The sequence below is a fragment of the Tenrec ecaudatus genome, chromosome 1 (assembly GCF_050624435.1).
Source record: "Tenrec ecaudatus isolate mTenEca1 chromosome 1, mTenEca1.hap1, whole genome shotgun sequence".
Taxonomy (NCBI): Eukaryota; Metazoa; Chordata; class Mammalia; order Afrosoricida; family Tenrecidae; genus Tenrec; species Tenrec ecaudatus.
In genome coordinates, this window is record NC_134530.1 from 175056999 (window position 1) to 175081604 (window position 24606).

Genomic DNA, 24606 nt, shown 5'->3' on the forward strand with positions numbered 1-24606 from the left:
AATGTGCATGGCAAGAGTAATGCTGTTTCTGGTGTACAAGGTTATGTGCCACCTGGGATGGCTATGATTCTCAGTGATTGGACACTATGTAATGGTGTGACTTTGCATTTGCATAATGATGTCATCACCCTGCATTTTGTGACCTGATGGTGTCACCCTCTATTTTTCAATAATGCCAGTGCTCGCATATGACCTGGTCTTTGGGTCCTACTCATGAAAATAAGTGAGGAGTGAGTGCTTTAATCGTGGTTATTTTTACTAACCAATCTCATATTTCCATCATCTCATTCATATCTGCATATTTTCTGACTGCATGTTTCTTAACAATGAATTTTGTTATTGCTTACCCTGCTTATTTTCCTTGTTCATAATTTTTTATTGAAATCTGAATGCATTCTGTAGGTCAATACCAGTGGGGATAAATAGTGTTTACTCCTGGAAATTGGCACATATTTTCTGTATGTATTTAATCTGAAAGATGCATCATTTAGTAAAGAGTTGATATGGAATGGGTTTTACTGCTGATAGGCTCACCTTGAGTGTACCCCCAGTTTTGCTCTCTCCAGCTTAGCTGGTACGCAGTCTAAAGAAGGACTTTATTACTGAAGTGTATTATTGTTTCTATTTTTTAATCATTTTATTGGGACCGCTTACAGATATTGTAACAATTCACAATTCCATTAGATGAAGCATAATTGTACAATTCTTACCGCTATCGATTTCAAAACATTTTCTTACGCTTGAACTTGATATCCGCTCCCCGTTATCGCTCCCATAGCACTCAGTTTAAGCTTTCCGTCAAAGCCTATACTTACAGATGTTCTCTCTCTCTCTATGTCTCTGTCTCTGTCTCTCTCTCTCTCTGGTTTTGCTTCTTTCCTTGGTAGATTGTTGCTATATCTTTGAGAGGTTTGGACAATTTTCTTTTATGCTGATTCAGTCTCTGCCACTATCGGAGTCCAGGATGCTTTCTCGTCTTCAAACAGAATTAGGACAAGGTTTCTTGCCCCTCTCACAGAAGTTTCAGTATTTTATTTCATAGGCTTCTCAGAGGAGAAAAATCGATGTGGGAATACTCTCTTATAGCAGCTGCTGCGCTTCACCCAGCCCAGATCTGCACCACGAGGGAGGTTTCCTCGGGAGGCACACTTCACCCTGGTCCAGATCTGCACCACGAGGGAGGTTTCCTCGGGAGGCACACTTCACCCCAATCTTTCTTCTGAGCACCCACTGAGATTATCCTGTGAGTGGGATAACCTCCCCTTCTACTCTTGGAAGGTAAGTGTTTCACACTTGACCTTTAACTACTTGTTCAAAAATAATCTGAGTTCTTCCTATTACTTGTATGGTACCTAAGACCTCTCTCGTTCCCGAACTCTGCCACAGATAAGCTAGTGCTTGTGTGCTCCTTGATTGTTCTGTGACCTTGGATCTTTGATGAGTTCAAGTAAAGTTACTATTTTGTAGAATAAATGTTTATTTTCCCGTTCTATTATTGATGCTGTTAGGATGAGAGCAACACTTTCTATTCTTCTGCACTCCACCTGGGATCTTGACGTTTCTCAAGTGGTTCTTATTTCAAGGCTGGAACAAATAACGAAGACCCTAGTTTGTCAGGAGCAGGAGAAGGGCATCATGCTCGGTGAAATGGGGTGGGGTGGGGAAGTGGATTGACACAGTGGCTACAACATCCAGGAAGTGGATCGACACAGTGGCTACAATGATGGGCTCAAATTTAACAACTGTGAAGATATAACATTGCCAAACAAGCACTGTTTTGTTTTGTTGTGCATAGATTTACTATGCATCGGGTCATATTTGATGGCACCTAATAACAATAGTGCATCTTAACCCAGCTTGGTAAATAAGAAAATCACTAGGTTTCAGGAAGTTTTGAAGCAAACTTAAATGGAGGGATTGGATGCTCATGAATTAAGAAGAATTGAAACATTTCTGGATATAATTTCTCATCTATATAATTTTCCAAGTGACAATAATAAAACATTTAGACATTTATGATGTTCTCTGATTCTTAATTGTAATAACAATCAAGTGAAAGAAAAACTGTGTGCTCAATTTCCAGAAGAAAAGATGCACATTGTCTCCAGATAACACTTCTAGGATCAATTATAAGATAAATAATGGGACTAGATTGGTGTCTGAAGAATAATAATGCAAACAAACTAAGGAACTCAATGCTATTGTGTTAATTCTAATTCATAGAACCTTTAGAGGGCAGAGTTGAGTTGCCCCTGTGGGTTCTGAGACTGTAACTCTTCAAGGGAGTAGAAAGCCTCATCGTAGTTTCACATAGTAGCTAGTGGTTTTGAACTGCTGACATTGCAGTTATTAGCCCAACAAGGAACACACTGCCCTACCACGGGCTTTTTTTTAATAATAGGCTTTAAAAGAATAATGGCAGGGGTTGAATGAGAACTTGCTTCTTTCATATCAACTCTTAAAGAATATTTTTCCCTAAAGTTTAGTACATATAGGATATTTGTAATAGAAAGTGAATACTATATAATTGGATAGATGCTGTGAAATATCTTTTTAATTTCTGAATAAAATATTATAGTTGATGGTCTAAAATGTAAAATAATTCACAATTAAAAACCTCCCCCACCTAACTCACACTTATAAAATAATGCTAATTATAGTAATATATAACATAAATATATATCTACAGACACATACGTGTGCTTGTATATATATAAATATATATACACATATGAAGCATTACTCACCCCAAAATGAATGGAAAAAAGATCCTCTGATGTGAAGGGAGAGTGCATTTAGAGTTCATTCCACCAGGTCAGACTGTTAATCAAGCTTTCTATTTAGAGGTTCTGAAAAGATTGAGTAATAGCATGTGAACAAAAGGCTTGATTTGTGGATGATGGGGGACTGGTTTTGCCACCACCACATGCACCTGTTCATGCAGCCATCTCAGTGCACCAGTTTTTGGCAAAAACAAACAAACAAAAAACAAACACATAAAAAACCCAGCATTTCTATCTTAACAAACTAACAAATTCAATGCTGTTGAGTTCATTCCAATTCATAGAGCCTCTAGAAGACAGAGTTGAGCTGCTTAGTAAGTCCCACACAGCTTACTCACTTAACTTCACTCCCGTGACTACTTTTTGTTTCTGTGAATGAAGAGGGACATGAAAAGACACCGACTTAATGACATAGAAGAGATGAAAAAAATGAGGGAGGTGCTGCCAGCCATCCAAACAGATAAGTTTGAAAAATGTTTCCAAGAATGAAATTGCAGAGTTGACAAATGTATTAAGTGTAATGGAGATTACTTTGAAGGTGATAAATTTGTTTTGTAAAAAAAATTAAATGCATAGCTATGAAAAAATTCATTTTTTTTTTGTAGATCCCCCGAGGGGGTGCACCGTTCCTGGAAGTACTGCAATACCAGGTCGATGCACGGAGTGCACGGAGCAAGCTCCTATTCCAACTCCCTGCTCCAAAAATCCATTTAATATATTGTCCTCGGATAGAGGACGTATCAGATAATAAACTGGTAAGAACAGATACCACACTTGATCTTAGCCAAAAGGCCGAGAAGCGATGAAAAAATCCATTTTGTACATATACATTTACACTGTTTTTCAATAAAATGCTCCTTTGTTTATATTTTTATTGGACTTTAATTTGTCACATTTTTCAGTGAAACTCTGTCACTGGTCTGATTAAATTATCATGGACAATCTATTCATATGTCCGTCTCACTAAACTATATGTTATCCAAGAAGCCATTCCTAATTTATCTTTGTAGAAGCAGGCTTTAGAATCTGTTTCACACAAAATAGATGCTCAATAAATATAGTTGAAATATGCTCGAATTCCTATCTACTAAGTACATCATAAAGATGATAATTAAAACCATTTCCCTGATTGTCAGGATCTAATGACCTGGTCAGAGGAGTCTTCCCTTCTAGACTTCACTGGGAAGAGCTCACCGATTGCAGCTTCGAGCAGGGGCTAATCACCAGTTGGCCAGAAGTGTCACCAAGGAGGGAGACTCTGTGAGGGTGTTGGCCCTCCATAATCTTCCTCCGCTACATTTCCGTTTTTAAGATATGGAACAGTGATGTTTTTTTCTGGCTTATATGACATGATATGCACATGTTGTTTTATACTTCCAAACAATGTAGTAAAGCCAGTGTGTACTGGAACACCTGACACACTTTTGCAGTGCATACATTTCTCTAATGCTTAGTAGATTATTGGGAAAAGCTGACAGTGACGGCATATCTCGCACATTGTTCCTTGTTTGTTTGGTCGCAGTATGTGTCATTAATGGGGGGTATGGGGTGGGGAGGTGCTTTCCCATTTCAAGGTTTTCATTCCTTCTGTAACATCTGGCACAGAACTTGACCGTTTCCTGTTTAGATAATAACGGAAACAGGCATTGTCTTTGTCTTCACATTTTTATCAGGGTCCTAGATCGTGCTTGTGTTTCCATCTCTTTGTGATTTAGGCATTTCAGTTTGTGAACAATTGGCCTGGAACTTTCCCTTTTGGGATTTGAATTCAACGCTGACGTTTCCCCAACAACCTGTGTTTTCAGTTGGCAGGTAAGGGGGAACCAGATTACTGGAGCAATTGATTAAACCCAATCCCAGCCACATCGCTTACAAAATGCAGCATGCAGATTGTCACCAAGTGTTGTGACATTGTTTGGAGACATTCACTGAGACACGAGTTAATGGATTGAACAATCGCAAAGACTAGACATGCGTCTTTGAGGGACCCGTACATCTCCAGATAAAAGAATACTTTTCACACAAAAGTTCTTTTATTGTGAAACGTCTCCTTTGTGCATCTACATATCAGTGGTTCTAATGAATTATTATGAAATGATAACACCTGAGTATCCACAGATAGTATTTTACTTCTAATGGATATCCGAGGCTTCTCTATTGAATTCATTTTAATTAAAACTAAAATTCTTCCCTTGACTTCTGATTCATCTTCTGGCACGTAGAAATTATCCTTGGGGCAACTTAATCATCACCACAGCCTTTGAATCTAGCTTGTCCCAATCTAGGCTAACAAATAAGGGTATGCGACCAAGCTTAATAAATAAACACAAATACTGAACCCCTTGAGGAAAGAAAGGTCTCAGAAATTCCACCTAAGAAAAGACTACAAAGGAGGAGAGGGTATGATTTGACTGGAGTCAGCAAACCAATGTAGAGAAACAGCTGAAAGAATGGGACAATCCAAATTGTGAGTTCACATAGGACTGTAACTCTCTGGACAGAAGAGAAGGAAAAAGCAAGAAGAACAGAGTAAAGGGATATCAAAGGCATAGCCCTGACAAAGAGAAGCACTCACGGGTACTTATCTCTCTAATAATCGTTCATTGAGTTCGGTGCAAGGTACGTTGTTCAGTGCTGGGTAGATTCCCCCAAACAAATTTAACTAAACTAAAATAGGACCCTAGCTTTGATACAGTTGCGTATAGACCTCCATAGTACCCTGACAGAAAGTTTTTTGTGGGTTTTTTTGTCTTCTATTCTTTGTAATAGATAAAGGTATAATTCTCACTAATATTTATGGAGGGCGTGTCATGTGGAATGGACACTTAACATTCACTTAATCCAACCCACAACCTAATGATATAAGTATTGTTATTTTATTCATGTGATGCACACATGAACACACATATAAAAGGTTTCATTGCTGAGTCTTTGAGACGTTAAGGTCTTTACTGGGGCTCCGCATGTCCTTTGAGGAGGAACTTCTGGGGCAGAGAGTCGCTGAAATCCAAAAGCACACAGGCATAACTGAAATAGTTACAAGTCTAAACTTCTGATAAAAGACTCTTTAAATTGTCCTTAACCTGGTTCTTAGAGTAATTTTGAAGGGTAGAGTTGCAAAGTGAGATTTTCCTGGTAGGAAAACCAAAAGTCAAGCTGTTGGTCCAAATCAATAGCATCTCTCTGCATCCCTACCCAGTGGACATTGCATTGCATCACACTGCCCATCATTAGCCTCAGACAAATGTGGGGCGTGTAATACTCACAATGTGGTTTCTGAATTACCTTGCATTTTATTCTCTTATTTTCATTTGATCTTGCAATATTTTTCTCATTCTGCCGTTCTTTCTCCATTCTTTCTCTCTGATCTGGGCTTGCAGTGGTTTTTATTGCTTATGCTTTAGAAAATGAGATGGAGAACTGTGGAGAGGGACAGTGCTCTGAGCATATTTCCATATGTAGATTTTTATCTTAAGGTTCAAAGATAATCGGACTACTTAATGATGTGTTCTTTAAGGTCTCTTAGTGCAGTAGTCTGGCAAAGCTGGGTTTCATAAATTTTTGTGGAATTGAATTAAACTAAGCAAAGGTCAAATTTGACACTTGAGTAGGAATATTCTGAGTTAGACATGCCAGGAAACCTGATCATTGTAGCAGAGACAAGCTGGCCCCAGAATTTGCCAGTTTGAAGAGTTTTTTTAATCTAGTCTTTCATATATTTTTCAAAAGTCAGAAAATTTGCCAAAATTCTGTTGGCCTTGATCTGACCCAATTCACTCAGGCCCGTCTATATATCCCTTCAACATTTCTTTTTGTTCTGATCAATCTCCTACCCAAATGAACTAGTCTTTTCCTTCAGGATAAACCAGGACAATACGTCTCATACCGAATCCTGTAAAACTCAACACAAGTAAGAGGGGTTGGAGAGTTCAGGATACTTAGATTAGTGCAGGTCTATTGGCTCTAATGGAAGCAAACTAAGTTGCCTGCCTAATGTGTGCACATATCATGAGAGACTGAGAGCAGAGGAAGTGACGGAGGGTAATGAAAGAGCCATCAAAAGACATTAGAAAGCATGAAGTAGTCTCCTCGTATCGAATTCAGTTACCCCTATAAATATAAATTCTGTATTAAGAATTGTTTCAGACACTTGAAAGTAGTTTTATAAATTAAATTGTTTTCTTAATTTTCATTGTGTCTTGTTCCCTATTTCATGTGTGAACCACCTTACCAGGTCTCTTATTTGTTTGTTGGGTTTGCCTCTATTAAGCTAAGTTATTTAGTTGAACTAAGCCTAGATGAGTAGTGTGATAGGTAGGTTTACTGTGCCAACCTGGCCAATAGGACCATGTGGGATTAATGAGGTCACAGTTTGATTGGAGGGCAAAGAGATAAATGACTCAGCAAGGCCCATCCTTCTCTCTCTCCCTTGCTATCTTGTGATCAGACCAGTGCACGGCTGTCTTAGCAAGTTCTCTGCCTCAACTTGTGAGCTACACTACTCATGGGACACCCAACCTGTGGATTGTATTGCTAGACCATGAGGTTCCTTTGAGACCTGCTTCACCACACTGTCGGTGTTTATATAGATCGAGCTTGTGACTGTTGGATTCTGTCATCTGGCTGACTGTTGGTGACCTGCCCTGCTGTTTCCTGTCTCTAGATGGGTTGACTGCAATGCCGTATGGTGGACTCATCTGTCTGCTTCCTTGACCTTGGACCCAGCAACCCTCATTGCATGTGTTCTGTGTGTCTGAAGAGGAATTTATAGACTGGTATTTGACATATGACTAATATCGGACTTATGAACTTGATCTGGACTGGGCTGGGATGTTTTCTTAATATACAATTACTCTTTATATAAAGCTCTCTCTTATACATATATGAGTATCTATAGATTTGTTTCTCTCGGTGCCCCCCATCCCTGGCTAACACAGTGCTTTCTACTCCCTTAAAAATTCAGTCTCAGAAACCCACAGGGGCAGCTCTATCCTGTCCTTAGAGAGTTGATGGGAGTCAAAATCAATTCGGTGGCACTGAGTTTTCATTTCTATTAGATTTTACTTCATGTATTTTTTGAAGTTGTATTACTTGGTTCACACACATTAGAATTGCTATGTGTTCCCATTATATGTGGAAATATATAATATAATATGTTATATTAATTAATATGAATTATTTTTTTATCCTTCGCTGTATCTCTTCTTCTGAAGCCTACTCACTCACTGTCACTGAGTCAATTGTGACTCATAGTGACCCTGTAAGACAGGGATAAACTGTGCCTGTGGTCTGCCAAGACTGTAAATCTGTATGGGAGTAAAAAGCCCTATCATTCTCCCCAGGCACTACTGGTTTCAAACTGTTGACCTTGGGATTAGCAGCCCAACACTTCAGCACTATGGCTCCTGAAGCCTACTAGAATGGGTAAAGATAAAGCCATCCCAGCATTTTAATGCTTGTTGTTTGCATATGTTATCCTGTTTTCATTCTTTAATTTTAAAGGTGCATGTTATTATACAACATTTTTGTATACTATGTTGTATATTGTACAAAAACAATTATACAAAAATCTTTTGATGTTTGAAAGAAAATGTAATCATTTGTATCTTTTACCCGGCAGATTTAGAACATGTCCATTTCATGGACTTGCTGATACGGTTAGGTTTTAATCCACAGGGTTCCTCATTCTGTTTTCTTTTTCTTGCCTTCTTGAGGGGCGCCGGTGGTGTGACAGGAACATGTAGGGCTACTAACTGAAAGGCCAGCCGTTTGAAATCACCAGCTGCTCCAGGTCTAAAGGGTCTGGGAAACTCACAGGACAGTTCTACCCTGGCAACAGGGTCACTATGCATCAGCGCCAACTCCACGGCCGTGAGTGTGCTCTGGTTTGATTGGATTAAGAGAGTTTTTAAATACATAGTTCTACTCCATCTCCACTATTGGTTATACCACCCTTTTAGGTTTTAGTTGTTTTTGTAAAGTTTGAGGTAAATATGCAAGATAAAAACCCCAAACCAAACCAACGGCCAGAGAGTAGATCTAACCCATTGTTACGCGGTGCAGTCGCTTGGATCTGATGCATAGCACCGTGTGCACTGCGGCCTGACACATGCCCGCACCATCCTCAACGTTGTTCTTATGTTTGAACCCGCTGTTGCAGCCACAGTGCCTGCCGAGGGCCTTCCTTGGCATCCGTCTGCTCTACTTTATCAATCACGATGTCTTTCTCCAGGGACGGCTCTCTCCGGACAACATGTACTGGGACTCAGAGACGTCCTCGTTACGGGAACAGGTAGCCTTGTCTTCCACAGCTGGGTTTGAATTGGAAACCTTGCGGGCCTTCCAGTTAGTCGTCCAATGTTTGTGCAGCAGTGCCATCAGGGCGTCCTTAACTACATTTGAACAATGCGGGTAATATCTGCAGATGACCTTGAACTTCAGGAGCACTTGGTTTTATACACTTTTTAAAAGGAGGAATATTTTGCCATTTTTCTTCATCCTTGGATGACTCTCTTAGTCCTGGACCATCATTTTTACCTATGTGTCCCCAGAATTCATTAAAAGCCAAGGTGTTGCCCCTCTTACTGTAAAGGACTACAAGTCCAGACGGGATTTCCTGTGGAGATGAGTGGCTGACTGCTTGCCTCAGCATTCGGTCACTTCTGGTTGTCGCTTTGCCTATAACTCACCCGTGCATGCAGCCAAGGGTATCCAAGGAGCTAAGGGAAATCTCTAGACTTATTTTCCGGTACCTTCCTTACTGGCTCTTTCCTTTCCAGTATACAGCATACCACATGTCATCCCACTTCATCCTTGACTCCTTAGGCTTAAGAATGTCCCTTTTGGTTGTGGCCACCTTGTGCTTTGAGGCTTGGGAATACCCTGAGGAGAAACCCCAATGTCCTTTTCTCTTCTCAGGGTCAAACCGCTTTCAGTTTCTGTGACTTCTTTTTTCATTCTCCAGGTCATTCGACTTGTCTTCCTGTTTTCTATTTGGGCCAGAGCCGAGCATCAATCCAGTACGCAGTTATTACACCACAGCTAGAACTGAGGCTACCATCCAGAGTTGGCTTGTGTGTTTGTGTTTTGCAACAAGAAGTCGAGTCCAACTGAGACATCTCTTTTATTCTTCACATTAATTTCTAAATCATTGTAGATAGCAAGGCTTGGTGTCACCAAAAGCCATATGCCTCTTCAAGTGATGGGGTAATCGTGTTGTAGGAAACATGGGCCAAATATCTTTGGCATTCTCATGAAATCTATGAACCTTCTCTTCAGCAATTCGTTGACATTTTGAATGCAAATTTGGAGCCCATGAGGGTTCCCTGAAGCCTATCTATGGACTTCATTCAGCAAGGCTTCTACAAATTCAGTGTGTCTTTAAAATACATGGGAGTGTTTGTTAAAACTCAGAACCACAGCGATTTCTCCCAGAAATTAGAGCCTACTGGATCTAGAATGAGTATCTACACCTAAACATTTCAGAAATCGTTATTAATTCTGGTACAATTACATTATGCACCGCACGTGGAGGGAAAATATTCTCACAGTTTGTGGGCTCCAAACAAAGAAACCATTGTCAAAATAGTGAAGTGTCTTGGGAAATTTTTATAAGCCCCATTTTATACTATTCTCATGTCAAGTACCACCTTCCCTTTGCTGCATCTATCCAAGGCATAACCACAGACGACTGTTAGATTCCAAATGAGCCAAATTTAATTAGAGCCCATGAAGCTTAATAGGGAGACCAGGTTTACGGACACTGGGAGTTACTTTAGCCAGGACGTCCAAGCAAGACACCCCATTTCCCCATCAGATGTATGTGAACAGAAATCAAAGACTGAAGCTCTCTCCCTGGCAGCAGAATTCCTCTTGGTGTCCTTACATGTGATCCTAGAAAGAAACCCTTTCTTTCTGTCCTCATTTACCTTGAGCTTAGTCGCTGGCAGCAGTTCACCAGTTTTCTGCAAAGAATTCCACTCTATTGAGAGTCCAGCTGCACGGACTTTGTTGTCCTATAATCACATCTTCATAGGCAGCCACGCCACCAATTGTGTGGCACAGCCCCTGAACCATGATTACACTGCAGCGATTATTTGTGGTTTTGTCAGTCATCTCCTAAAACTGGATCTTCCTGGCATCTCCCCACCCCAAGTTGTTCGGTGTGAGCTGCAGCTGCAAAGCTGAGCTTACATCTGTCGCCAAAGCATACTCATTGTGTTTATATTAGGGACAATCCTGTGATTTTCTTTATTTATTCAGTGGACAATTACAATAATAGAACATAATAGAATGTAATGTGAGAGAGGTGAAATGCCTAAGGGAAACCTTTAAAAATAAATAGGAACTCTAATAAATATATCACTTGATGGCAATGTGTAAGCCTTGCTTTTGCTTGCTGCTATTTTTAAAAGCTGTCCACAGAGGAGTGAGAGTGAAGTGTGAGACGATTTAGTATGGCTGATCAGGAGAGTCCAGAACCAGAAAGCTGGCTCTGCAAGATGCCTCTGACAATGAACTTCTATTTGTCAAGTTTTTAAAAAGTGGAGACCGAACAGGGTTGAAAGACTCAAGATGAAAAAAGACTCAAGCTGAGAACATGGGATTCAGGACCAGAGGAAGTCTTGGGAAAGTTGGATAGGCAGGAAAAAAAAAGGTGACTAATAAGTGGAGGCCTTCAGCAAGGTGATAGAGTGGCTGTAACAATGGGCGCGGCACAGGAACAGTTGTGAGGATGCGAGGAGCTGGGAGGTGTATCATTCTGCTGTGTGTGGTCACTGCCATCCAACCACAACCGTGCGTGCTCGGAAAGAGCATTCCAGGACATCAGAGGTGTGCACGGACCACTCCAACAATAGGAGACCTTAGAGTTGAATTCCAGGCCCAAGAGGATGGTGACTGTCCTTCAGGCATGTCTTTGACAAATATTTATTGTGCATTCACTATTTGCTTGCAGGTGCCGTAGAATGGATTTCAACTCAGAATCGCCCTTTGTCACAGAGTAGAACTGGGTAGCAGAGGGTTTTCCTCGATGGCATCTTTATGGAAGCAGATGCGTAGAGCTTTTGCTTGTTTTTTTTTTCTTTCCACAGAGCCACCAGGCATATTGAAAGCTTGTGGTTAGCAGCAGAATGCCCACAGTGTGTGCTGCAGAGTCCGTCACCGTTTGCTCATATGTGTGTACACTTAACAATACGACAGGCACACTGCCTGCTGTCACTGACTGCAGAGTCAAGCACAGAAAAGAGAGAGGCTGGAAAGGAAACTATCAACAGTGGGAGGATGGAGAACATCAGCAACTCATTCATGTGTTCAATGAATATCAAGCACGCAGCCAAGAGACCTAATTGTATTTAAGGTATTAGGAGGGTGGACTCAAAAAGTTAATTTCAATAATCAGAAGAATAAATATAGATTTCTGAATTTGGGGAAAGGAGTGGTAGGGAGACCTGGCAGGATTGGTGAATCCAGAGAAGAGATGGAAATAGCAAATGGCAGGAGTGGGCGCCTTTTGAAAAGTAAAATGTTTGTGCTTGAGACAAAGATTATATTAGAGAGTTGGACAGAATGCAATTGGAGAAGTCAAGATGTAAATCATGGGTTTTCTTGTAACCTATTCAATGAATCATTTTTTATTCAGCAAGTGCCTTGTGTCAAAAAGGGGGTAATGGAAGGTTTAACTGTAAAGCCTAGGGTGATGTTTTATTTACATATGAATTTTACTATCAACTATTCCATTTGAACTCATCCTAAGTCTATAACTAGAGAAGGCAGATATTATCATGCTCCTTGGTATCCCTAATAAATTTTAAATTGGGTTTTAAATACTATCATTTTTATACTGTAGTACATAGATTTCTCTTACCTGGTCTTTCTGGTTCTGTGTTTGTTATTCTCTAAAACTGATTGGTTGAGCCATAGTCTTACAAGGGATTGATTAGATTATTTTCTGCACCAGAAGTTTAAAAGGCTTGGTCAGTTTATGACCTGCCCTGTAGTAGAGTGGGTCAACTCGGATTGACTAAGAAACCCGCTCAATAGTTGACTTTTACCTGGATTGATAGAATGCTTACCTTGTCATTGTCAAGGAGCACACATGGGCAGGCCTATAAAAGACCTGGAACCTGAGGGCAGAGCTGTTTCTGAGAGAGTAGAACAGCCTGAGTCTTCCTAAGGAAGATTTGCTCCAGAATAGATCTTGTTTAAAGCTATTCTGGTGGCCAGTAGGAGAAATCCACTCTTTACTTCAAAAACCTTCCTGTTTATTTTTCCCCTTAGTTGTACCCCAAGTTTATTGACATTTACCCTTATTGGAATCCTGGATTGTATCATCTTATTTCTACATTGTTACCTCAATAAACCACATAACTTTAAGTATCGTCTGTAAATTATTGTGACTCACAGACTTTGCAAATAGAATAGAAAGTTATATATCTTTAAAAAATACATTTTGTTCAAAGTTTTTCTTATTCAATCAATCTATTCATCCATTAAGTGAAGCACATTTATACATATGTTGCCATCATCATTTTCAAAGCATTTTCTTTCTACTTGAGCCCTTGATATCAGCTCCTCATTTCCCCACTTCCCTATCCTCCATCCCTCATGAACCCTTGATAATTTATAAATTTATAATGCCCCCCACCCATGTCTTACACTGACTGCTATCTCCCTTCACCCACTTTTCTGTTGTCTATCCCTCTAGGAAGGGGTTATAGTAGATCATTGTGATCAATCCCCCCTCGCCCCCACCTTCCCCTTCCCCTCCAGGTTATCTCTATTCTTGTTATTAGTCCTGAGGGGTTTATCTGTCCTGGATTCCCTGTGTTGTAAGCTCTTATCTATAACAGTGTACATGCTCTGATCTAGTTAGATTTTTAAAGTAGAATTGAGGTCATGATAGTGGGGTGGAGAAAGCATTAAAGAACTAGAGGAAAGTTGTGTGGTTCATTTGGTGTTATACTACTCCCTGACTGGCTTGTGTCTTCCCTGTGACCCTTCTGTAAGGCAATGCCCAATTGCCTACAGATGGGCTCTGGGTCTCCACTCCATGCCCCCCCATTCATATTGATATAATTTTTGTTCTGTGTTGTATATGTTAATATATATAATATTTTACATTATCTAACCGAGTAAAATGTAAACAGAAGTTGGAACATGAAAGAGGAAGGAGTAAGAAAGAAAGGCATGACAGAAGCAAGCGAGATTAGATACACAAGAAAGACTCAACCTGCCATGGTTTGTTTTGAATATAGAGGAAGGGACCAACGAGTCAAATAATATCATTGAACTCTATAAGCTGTGAATGACTGTTGACAGTCAGCCAAAAAAAAATAGGTATGTGTTGCGGGGCGGGGATGTGAGGGACAGGCAGGTCCTATAATCACAAGCGATTAAATTCTGAGACAAAGTGAAAGACAATAAATAAAAATTGATTTCCCCTAAAGCCTTCATGAAGGAAAGTAGTCCAGAAGATACCTTAATTTTATTCTGTTAAGACCCATTCTAGACAAATGTAAGATACTATTTTTTGTTTGTTTTAGCCTGTGAAGAGTGGATGGTAGTAATAGAAAACAATAAAACTGTCAACTAGACTGTTATTGTTCCTTGCTGAGTAGTATTTTGTCATAAAGACAAGAAAGTAAGGAAATACCAAAATGAATGTCAGAAAAGAGTAGACACATTTTCTTACATTTAGAGAGGCCAAGTGAATGCAATAAATGATGGAGTAAAGTAACAGAAATGATTCAGAAGATCGACTAAATAAAATTAAGTAAAATAGTATAATTAAATGCATGAAAACTTCAACTCACTCATTGCAATCAAGTTGCGTTTGACTCAAAGCTTCAGAAAATCAAAAATACCAAGCCTGGTATTTGTCAAATGTAAAGAACGGAACAAAACATAACAAATTCTAGTCTAAAATTGCAATATCGATAGATTCTGTAAACAAATAGACCAATTAGGAACATCATGATGAATGGAAAAAATAAGGTGTGGAAAATTTCATTTAACTTAGATCCACAATCAACATCCATGGAAGCAGCAGTCAAGAAATCCAATGGCATATTACAGTGGGTAAATATGCTATTATAGACCATTAAAAAACACTAAGATATCACCTTGAAAACTAAAGTGTGCCTGGCACAAGCCATAAATTTAATCACTTCATATGCATGTCAAAGCTGGGTTATGAATAAAAAATCCTAAGAAGAATTGATGCCTTTGAGTTATGATATTGGTCAAGAATTTTAATTATATCCTGGAATTATCTATACTTTTTTTTGCCCTTTGTCTATCTATATAAGATAGGCAGGATAAACAATCTCAAAAAGAAAAGAATGGAATTGGAAGTCCCAAGGGAACATGAGAGAGGATGGCACAGAGAGGGAGAGCAGGGAGTCAACAAACTCAGGGATGAGGGAACAACAAGAGATCTAAAAATGATGGCAGGAGGCCTGATGGGGTTTGGACAAGTACAATGAATCCAAGAGGGATTACAAGTACAATGAATCCAAGAGAGCCGAGTGGCAGGTCAGCATGATAGTGGGACAGGAGAAAGGTGAAATAAAATACAGGAAAGAAGTAAGAATCAAAAGCTATATAGATAGGTATAGCTACAAGCATATATATATATATATATATATATTCATTTATAATGAAAGGGATAGAAGTCGATGTTAATATATTTATATGTTAAGTATTAAGATAGCCAATGTCCATTGGGCCTCTACTCAAGGCCTTCCTAAACACAAGAACACTTTATTCTGATAACCTGGCACTCTTTGATACTCACCTTCCCAACAGGATCATTGAAGAACAAATAAGTGCATAAGTAAATGTGGTGAAAAAGGCGGATGGTGCTCTGCTATAAAAAGATAGTGTCTTGGATCTTAAAGGCTTGAAGTTAAACAAGCAGCCATCTAGCAGGGAAGCAGATAAGCCCACCTGGAAAAAGCACACCAGCCTGTGTGATCATGAGGTGTTGACAAGATCGGGTATCAGGTTTCAAAAGATCCAAAACAAAAAATTACATCCATGTGAATGAGGGGAGTTGGAGTGGAAACCAGAAGCCTATGTGTTGGAATTGCACATCCCCCCACAGAAGGGTTACAAGGAAGGGACAATTCAACCAGGGTGCAGTCTAGCACTGACACACATCATTCCTTTAGTTCCTGAATGGTTCTTCCCCGCCCCCCACTACCATGATCAAGTTTACCTTACAAATCTGGCTAGACCAGAGTATGCACATTGGTACATATAAGAGCCCTTGACACATGGAATTCAGTACAGATAAACCTTCAGGAACAGTAGTGGGAGTAGTGATATCATGAAGGTAGGGGGAGGGTAGAAGTAGGAAGGGGGGAGAAAGGGGGAACCCATCATATAGTTAGATATATTTGCCTACCTCCCTAGGGGGATGAATAACACATCTGGGTAAAGGGAGACAACGGACAGTGTAAGACACAAAATAACAACAATAATATATAATTGATCAAGGAATTCATGAGGGAGTGAGCGTGCAGAGGGAGGGGGGAATAAAGAGGAGCTGATACCAAGGGCTCAAGTAGAAAGAAAATGTTTTGGAAATGGTGATGGTAACATATGTATATGTAGGCTTAATAAATTTGAATGATGGATTGTCATAAGATTTGTAAGAGCCCCAATAAAAAGATTAATGAAAAAGAAAATGATAACCAGAATACATGCAAAAATACAAAACAAAAACCAAGAAAATAATATTCATTATATCATGATTTTCAAGAACAAACAAATATTTGTTCAAAAAAGGTACAATCAAGATACCGATGTTAAGCCAAGATAGCTAGACTTCATTGCATGGACTTGGGCAGGTGATGAGGAGAGGGCAGCTCATGAGAATGTCATCATGTTTGGTAAAAAGAAGAACCTTTCATGAATTGGACCCACAATGGCTGCAACAATGGGCTTAAACATAGTAATGAATTTAAGGATGGTGCTGACTGAGTAGCGTCTTATTCTGCAGCACAGAGGGTTGCTATGAGTCACAGGTGATTTGAAGGCTCCGAATCCCATCATCTGAATACGTGAGCTAATTTGTCAATGCTTCGGTCTTCTAGAGTCTATGGTGGCATCGTGGGTAAACGTGTTGAGCTGTTAACTGCAGTCAGGTGTTTGAAGTCACCAGGTGCACCATGGGCGAGAGAAGATTTTCTGCGCTGGTAAAGGTTTATAGCTTCAGATTCCTATAGGGGCAGTTCTATTATGCTCTATCGGTTCACTATGAGTTCGTATTGACTCAATCTGAGCATGTTTGGTTTATTCGTTTTGGTTATGTTACTTTTACTTGATTAGGCATTATTACTAATGTCATGGTAATATTCTTTTACAAAGCTTTTGGTCATAATATTTTTCCTTTTTATGGGAAAATATAGGAATAAAATTGTTAAGTCATTGAATAGGCATATGTCTAATTGTATAAGGAATTATCAGAAAATTTTCCAGTGCAATTAAATCATTTTAACCCCTATCAGCAATTTATAAAGTTTACATTGTTCTGCATCTTTACCAATATGCGGTGTTGTCATTCTTAATTTTAGTTTAGACATTATAGTGATTTTTTTTACATATACTGCATATGTTATTTTATAAGATATAAGTATATTTTTGACCAGTGTTCCTAATTTATTTCATACAATTGTCCTTTGATTTCATTTACATCATATCTTATTGTCTTTCCTAGTGGTACCTTTTGATGAGAGAAAGTTTAAAATTAATAAAGTCTTATTTATAGTAGATCTAGTGACCTAGGAATCCTTTTTCAAAACTAACACGTTCCTCTACAATCTTTTAGTATTTACACTTTATTTTATAACATATATCAGACTAATTATTTTATATAGTTCTTGCAAGATTCATTTTCTTCTTCGATATACATATACAGCTTTTCCTGAACCATTCATTGAAAATATTTTTCTTTTTCCAATGTTGTGATGTTATAAAAATTAAATGTCATAGAATTGTAGAATAATTTATGGGTTATCTGTTCTCTTCTTTTATCCTTTTTTTAATGTCTTACAAAATTATCATGATTACTTTGACTTTGTATATCTTTTTAAACCAAAGAGTACATGCTTTCTCCCACTTTAATCTTCTTTTCAAAAAATTCCTTGCACACAATGCACTGTTTTTTATACTTGTTATATTGCATTTTTCTTACAGTTCAGTTGAAAATCTTGTATAATGTTCCATTCTAACTTTTTTGATCCATGCATTATTTAGAATTGTGTTGCTTAATTTTCAAATGCTTGGGGATTTTATAAGTATTTTTCTTTTATTGCTTTTCAGCTTGATTTCATTATAGGTAGAGAACATTCTCCATGTGATTTCAAAGATTTTAAATTAAAATACTTGTTTTATGGACAAGAATATTTTATATCTTGCTGAATATACCAAAGTGGTTTTAAAAAGAACATGTTTTCTATAATTATAGTGATGTGAGGTTCCAGTATTACCAACAAGATCAATTATATTGTTATTCAACTCACCATCCTTTTTTTTGCTGACCCCAAAATACACCATAAAACAATATAAAGTAAAAATGAATTGAATGCAGGAGATCTTTCTTTAGATATACAGAAGATAAGCTGCTGCTGTATCTCAGCGGCAATGCTGTAAACATCTGATATAACTCTGCTTTCAATGAGTGCCAGTGTGAACAGGGGGACTTCTGGAAAAGAAGTTCTGGTGGAAGAGTGCGTTAAGTCCTGGGCTTCTAACAACAGCGACTATAGTTCAAACCCACCAGTCCCTCCACAGGAGCAATGTAAGCTTTTGGAGTTTACAGTGTTAGAAAACCAAAGCAAACAGCTGTCATTTGTCCACAGAATAAGAATTGACTTGAAAGCAGTGAGTCTGGTTTCTTGTTTGAGAGTAATACAATGCAAACTCCGAAATGATTGGTCAACTCTCCTGTTTAGAGAAATGAAGGATGTTGCTATGAAATACATGGATCTGCTGCGCACAGATGTGAGATCAGGAGAAATTGTAAAAGGTTGGTAAACTCTCCAGGCATCCAGTGTACTTTGGATTTATCTGCAAACTTATTTATGTGAAATATGATATAAACCATGTATCATAAATTGTTTGATTTTGGGGGTGTGACTGGTGCCTGTATTATATCTTTTGCTCTTTCCCCTATACCCTCCCCGCAGCGCAAAAGCCGACTGCAAAACCAAGTGCCTAGGCTGCCTGAGCAGGAACCCTTTCAGTGACCGACTGTTACAGAGAGTGCTGGGCCAGAGGGGCTGCGCAAGTCGGGATGCTTTAGCTCCAGGACTGCGGCAACGCATCTCTGTTTGACTTTGAAAAAGCCAAGCATATGGGTAATGGAATCAGGGCTCTATTTGTCTCCAACTCACCTTTCTTTCTCAAAAGCTCAAGCTCTTTTATTTGTTTGCTTTGTTTTCATTCCCAGAGCTCCAAAGTAGAGAAGAGAAGATTGAGTTCAGTAGATTTTCCTAAGTAGTTCACTGCCATTCTAATTTATTAGGGACTGGGCAATAGCCAACTGGACCATGATGCAAAAGCTCTAATGTGCTTAATGACTATTAAAAATCACTTAACATTCCACTCTCACTACATAAGCATTGGATAAACAACTGTATTTGAAATCAGCCATCGTTTCAATTAGGGCTGTCTTGTGCCTTCGCTTTGACTTTGTACAGTGTTGCTTTGATAACCGTGAAAGCATTGGACTAACCACAGGGTCAGTGGATCAAACCGCCCACAGGCTCTGTGCGAGAAAGATACAACTTTCTGCTCTTATAAAGATTCGCGGTCTCGTAAAGATTATACAGAGTTGCTGTGAGTCAAAATTAACTGATGACCGTGTGTTTTGTTTGGGTTCATACACAGCCTTCAACTAGAAAGGCTCATTTCAGCCAAAGAGATTGAGGCTTAACCCTATAAAAAAGCCTGTGTTTGAGGCAAATTCCTCTGAGCCCACGGCTGCGTCACCATGTCAATGCATCTTGTGATGGCCTCCCTCTTTATTGCTGCCACTCTGCTTTACCAAGAAGCATTTCATTTCCAGGGATTGGTGTCTCCTGAAACCATGTCCAAACTGAGAAAAAGTCTCACTAGCCTTGCTTCTCCTAAAGAACATTCCAGCTGTACTTCTTCCAATAAAAATTTGTTTATTCTTCTGGAGGTTCATATTCCAATATTCTTCACCAGCACCACAATGCAAATGGATGTAATTTAAACCCTTCACGAGTATGTTCCTTCTTCACTGCTTGCTTTTAGTCTGGAAGCTCTGCTGAAACTTGTTCACTGTGCGTGACCCTGCCGGTGTCCGAAATGCCAGTGACAGAGTTTCCCGCATCTCAGTAACACACAAGCCACCACTATAGGACCAACTGACGGGCAAATGGTGGAATTACACCTGTAGTTGTTATAATTTAGATACGAGAAACCTGTGGCTTCTGAGAGAGTATGAAAGACTTGATACAATTGCCATGCCGTCCCTTAGGATGGTGGCATTAAGCTGTAATTTGATGTAGGGGTACTAGTCATAGCTGGAGCGAGAAACACTGACCTTGGAAAATAACTTGTAATCTTCAAAGTCATTTAACCTCAGGGCCCACACCCTGATTGTCTGAAAACCGTTTTCAATCCCCCTAACAGACCTTCTTTATCATGTGTGTCCTGACCTGCAAGCCAGAGAGTGGGAGGTCATAAATTCTGTGAGGGAAAATTTATCTACTAGGGGAGGATCCCTCTCTTCTCTGAGACAGAGCAGAGTTGGGTCACGGAGAGGTCTCAGAACGCCTTTCAACCCTGTGTAAATAAGAGGTCCAAGTGTCTGAGAACTGAGGACATGGCTTTGTGGCTCTCTCTCAGAGTTGCATTTGGAACGGACACCATGCTTTGACTTGTGAGAGAGTTATTAAAGAAACCAAAGCCAAATGTGAGTCTGTCTAGTTGTATGTAACAAAATAAGATGGTCTAAAACTGCGTGCAAACCAACTTTGACAATCGTGGGATTAGAGGCTGTTGATCCGAGCCACCCCTTATGATGATGCAGCTCCCTGTGGGAGGCTTGAGTCATGCAGCCCCACGATTTCAACCGATACCTTTGCTCAGACCAGTCTGAGGTTGGAAAAAAATAAGGGTCGGCACTGAGTTTTGTTAGGACTAAGAATATTTTTATTAGAAAATAATTTGGTGTATGCTTCTCCTTGGAAAAATAAGGAATTTTAGACATGAGGTGAATTTTTCACAACCTCCAGTGATCAGCAGAACCACAAACATTATCTTCTTCGAGCACTCCTTCCATGGCCACATTCTGGGAGGTGGTGGGACACTTGTGACAGAGGGACTTCATCAATCTATAATTTCTAAAGCTAATGAGGAGTTCACGACCTTATGATCTTCCACGAAGTCCCTGTCGAGATTAAAACATCGAGCCCTGGAAGCTAAGTGCTATGTCCACATTCACACTAGCTGGTGTTAGAGAGGGTAATACAGTCAAGTTCACTAATTCCAGTGGAAAGTTCTAACCTCATTTCCAAGGCAGTTCCCTCTGGAAAGACTTATTGGTGGTCAGTGTCTGTTTGGTCTGTGTCGTCCAGTGTGTCTGGCCTATGACTCAGAGGGGAAGATTTTGGAATATGCTAGTTTAAGCTTTTGCGAAAAGAAAGATACATCTCATTGAAGAGGGAATGTTAACAAAGGCCGTTTCTCCACTGCGTGTCACCCCCGCTTGACTCATGCAGAAGTTTGGTTTAGATCCTGGACATGTGTCAGAGATGTATTAGAAAGCCGTCTACTGAAAAAAGCAGTATTAGTTCCTTGGAAAACTCAACTTTAAAACTTATTGTGAGGATAGTGTTTCCTTTCTTATTCCACAATATTTGACCTCCATCAGCATACCATTTGTTTTTGGTAAAAAAACACTTCATAATGATGAGATGATTGCTCTCTTTTTAGTCCTTTTCTAAACTTCTGGAGTCATTTTAACTGCCTTAAACTTCCCTATTTTTTTAAGAACACAGGACTGATCTGTACACGTCAAAAAATGAGGGACTGGTGACATCTCTGTTGAGTGAAGGTGGTTATTTATGAGAACATATGATAACTGTCATGTTGTAGTTACTAGGAGCCTTTAAATCAGCTCTGACTCATAAACATGCTCTGTACAATACAATGAAACACAACCCCATTCGATGCCATTATCACAATTGTTCTTAGGTTTGAATCTATTGATGCAGCCCCTGGGTCAGTACATCTTGTCTAGGGTCTTCTTCTCTTCCCTGCCTCTCTGCTTTACCAGGTATGTATCCTACTCCACAGACCGGTCTCTGGTACACGCCCAGAGGACCTGAGGTGAAGGTTTCCCACCCTTGTTTCTAAGGAACATTTCGGCTGCATTTCTTCCAAGAAGAATGTGTTGGCTCTTTTGGCAGTCTGTGGTACTTTAAATATTCTTTGCCCATACACAAATTCAAATTCATTGTTTCTGCTTTGGTCTTCCTCATTTAATATCCAATTTTCACAGGCAATTGAAAAGAGCATGGCTTAGGTCAGGAGCACCTTAGTCCTCAAAGGAGCACCCGTGCTCTTCAACCAGAGGGCTGGCAGCAGATTGACTCCGTACCGTGTGTTGTGTCAACTCTTGACAGCTGCTCCCAAGAGCATTGGCTGTGGATCCAAGAAAGACACAATCCTTGACAATTTCAATCTTTTCTCCACTTATCATGGTGTTACGTATTGGTCCAGTTGTAAGGACTTTTGTTTTCTTTACACTGGGTTGTAATCCATAATGAAGGCTGCAATCCTCGATCTTCCTCAATATTGCTTCAATCTTCCTCCTTTTCAGCAAGCAAAGTTATCTCATCTGCATATTTCAGATTGTTAATAAGCCTTTCTCTAATCCTAGTGTCCAATTCTTCTTTATCTGATCCCGCTACTATGATTATTGGCTCAGCATACTGCTTAAATAAGTATGGTGAGAGGGTACAACCCTGATACACACCTCTCCCAACTTTAAACCATGTTCAAAGAACAGCCTCTTGATGTACAGGTTCCCCAAGAACACAATGTACTGTCTGTATTTCCCATTCTTCTCAAGGCAATCCATAGTTTGTATGGTTCAGAGAGTCAAATGCCTAAGAATAGTCAACAAAACACAACTAAAAATCTTTCTGGTATTCTCTGCTTTCAGTCAAGATCCATTTGGCACTAGCAATGATGTGTCTTGCTCTAAGTCCTCTTCTGTATCTGGCCTGCCATAAATTCAGGCCGAATACAGAGAGAATATGGAACAAGGGATATCATTGCTATTAAAGGAGATGAACATTCAGACACAATTCCCTCTCCTATCCAGGTTTGCTCATGTTGAGGAAAGGAGAAATGAAAGGTGGCAGCTGATGTCTATTCTATATTTGGCATCGTTAACTTGAAAATGGCTCTGCAGCCAAATGTGGTACCCTGACTTTGACAGCAGCAATGGTGCACGTGTCACTAAAGGGATGCTCAAATGGTTTATCACGGTAATGCAAACCTTCTCTTGTATAACTCTTTGAAAAATATTGTTCTAAATACACTCAGTGAGAAAGCCCTCCTACCCCTCCAAACTCAACCTGTACCCCTTTCTCATTCCCTACATCTACCCAAACTGGTTTCCAGGACTCCCACCGCCACCCCCAAGCCCACAGCCTCATCCTGTCTGGGGGCTCTTCAATGAAGTATGTTTCTGTGTGGAATTCTCTATTATCTCTATTTCCAGATCTTATGGATGGCTTCCCATTCAGGTTTCTGTGTCAATAAAATTTCCTCCTAAAACTTTTCTAACTGCCATAAACTGAACAGTCACTCATCACCTGATTATCTTATTCAGTTTTCTTCATATCACTTATCAAAATTTGAAATACTTATGTACTTCAGAGGACAAGTCTAAGATTACTGCTATAAAATTATAGAACCACTTATTAAACAAAAATATCATAACGTGAAGCCCTAGTTTCTCGACGTAGCCACGTAGGACTATACGCTTTTGAGAGGTGTGTTGCATCATTCAAATCCTTTTTGAAGAATGCTGTCCTCTTCTGTTTATGACGCTTCAAACGAGAAGTTTTGGCATCCCCGGGGATCTTAAATAATGTCTTTGAGTTCTGCGAGCCAAAAGAAATCTGAGGGCATAAGTTCAAGGACATAGAGTGGATGGAGTAATTTTTCCCAGTGAAATTCTCACAGGACAATCATTACTACCTTTGAAAAATGAAGAGGTGCATTGTTGTTATGGGGAATAAACCTTTCTTATTGCAAGTTGCTTGACCTTTTTCTCACTAGTTTAAAATATTTTACAACTTCTCCAAAATAAGCTGCTCCAGTCACCCTATGTTCTTGAGAAAATCAATCAAGATTAACTCTTGGGAATTGCAAAAAAAACTCTATAATTTTCTGAGATAGTTTCTCTTTCTTGAATTTAATTGGTTGAGTTTAATTGGTTGAGAAGATCCACCCAGAAGCCACTTCTCTGATTGGACTTTGTTCTCTGGTAAATCTAAGACTTGCCCCTGGTTATGATTTGGTCTTTAAAATTATCTTCATTCAATTTGATCTTGCTCTGAAGACTGGTGGAAAAATCAGCTCTTTAAGCTAGTGGATAGTTGCACAATACTTTTGATACTCATCCACTGAAAGCTCATTGATGCCAAGGTATTTGCCAGAAATGGAAAATGTCAACCAATGTGGAATTTCAGCTGTAGTGGCTGTTGCAGTGTGGTAATTTATGGCCTCCTCCCACCAGTGACTGGATTTCAGTCACTGTTTCTTCATG

General features: G+C 39.5%; 1 long non-coding RNA gene and 1 other non-coding gene across 2 annotated transcripts in view; both read right to left on the reverse strand.

Moving 5' to 3' along the window:
* Positions 1-705: 705 nt before the first annotated feature.
* Positions 706-24606, reverse strand: part of LOC142437181 (uncharacterized) — a 35729-nt gene continuing 11828 nt past the window's right edge. The window contains exons 4-5 of the long non-coding RNA XR_012782185.1: positions 2748-2849; positions 706-1584 (exon numbers count right to left, since the gene is read on the reverse strand). This is a non-coding gene — a long non-coding RNA (uncharacterized LOC142437181). The remainder of the gene's footprint in view (positions 1585-2747; positions 2850-24606) is intronic.
* Positions 3397-3587, reverse strand: LOC142438058 (U2 spliceosomal RNA). Its single transcript, XR_012782524.1, has one exon. It is a non-coding gene; the product is annotated as a U2 spliceosomal RNA (small nuclear RNA).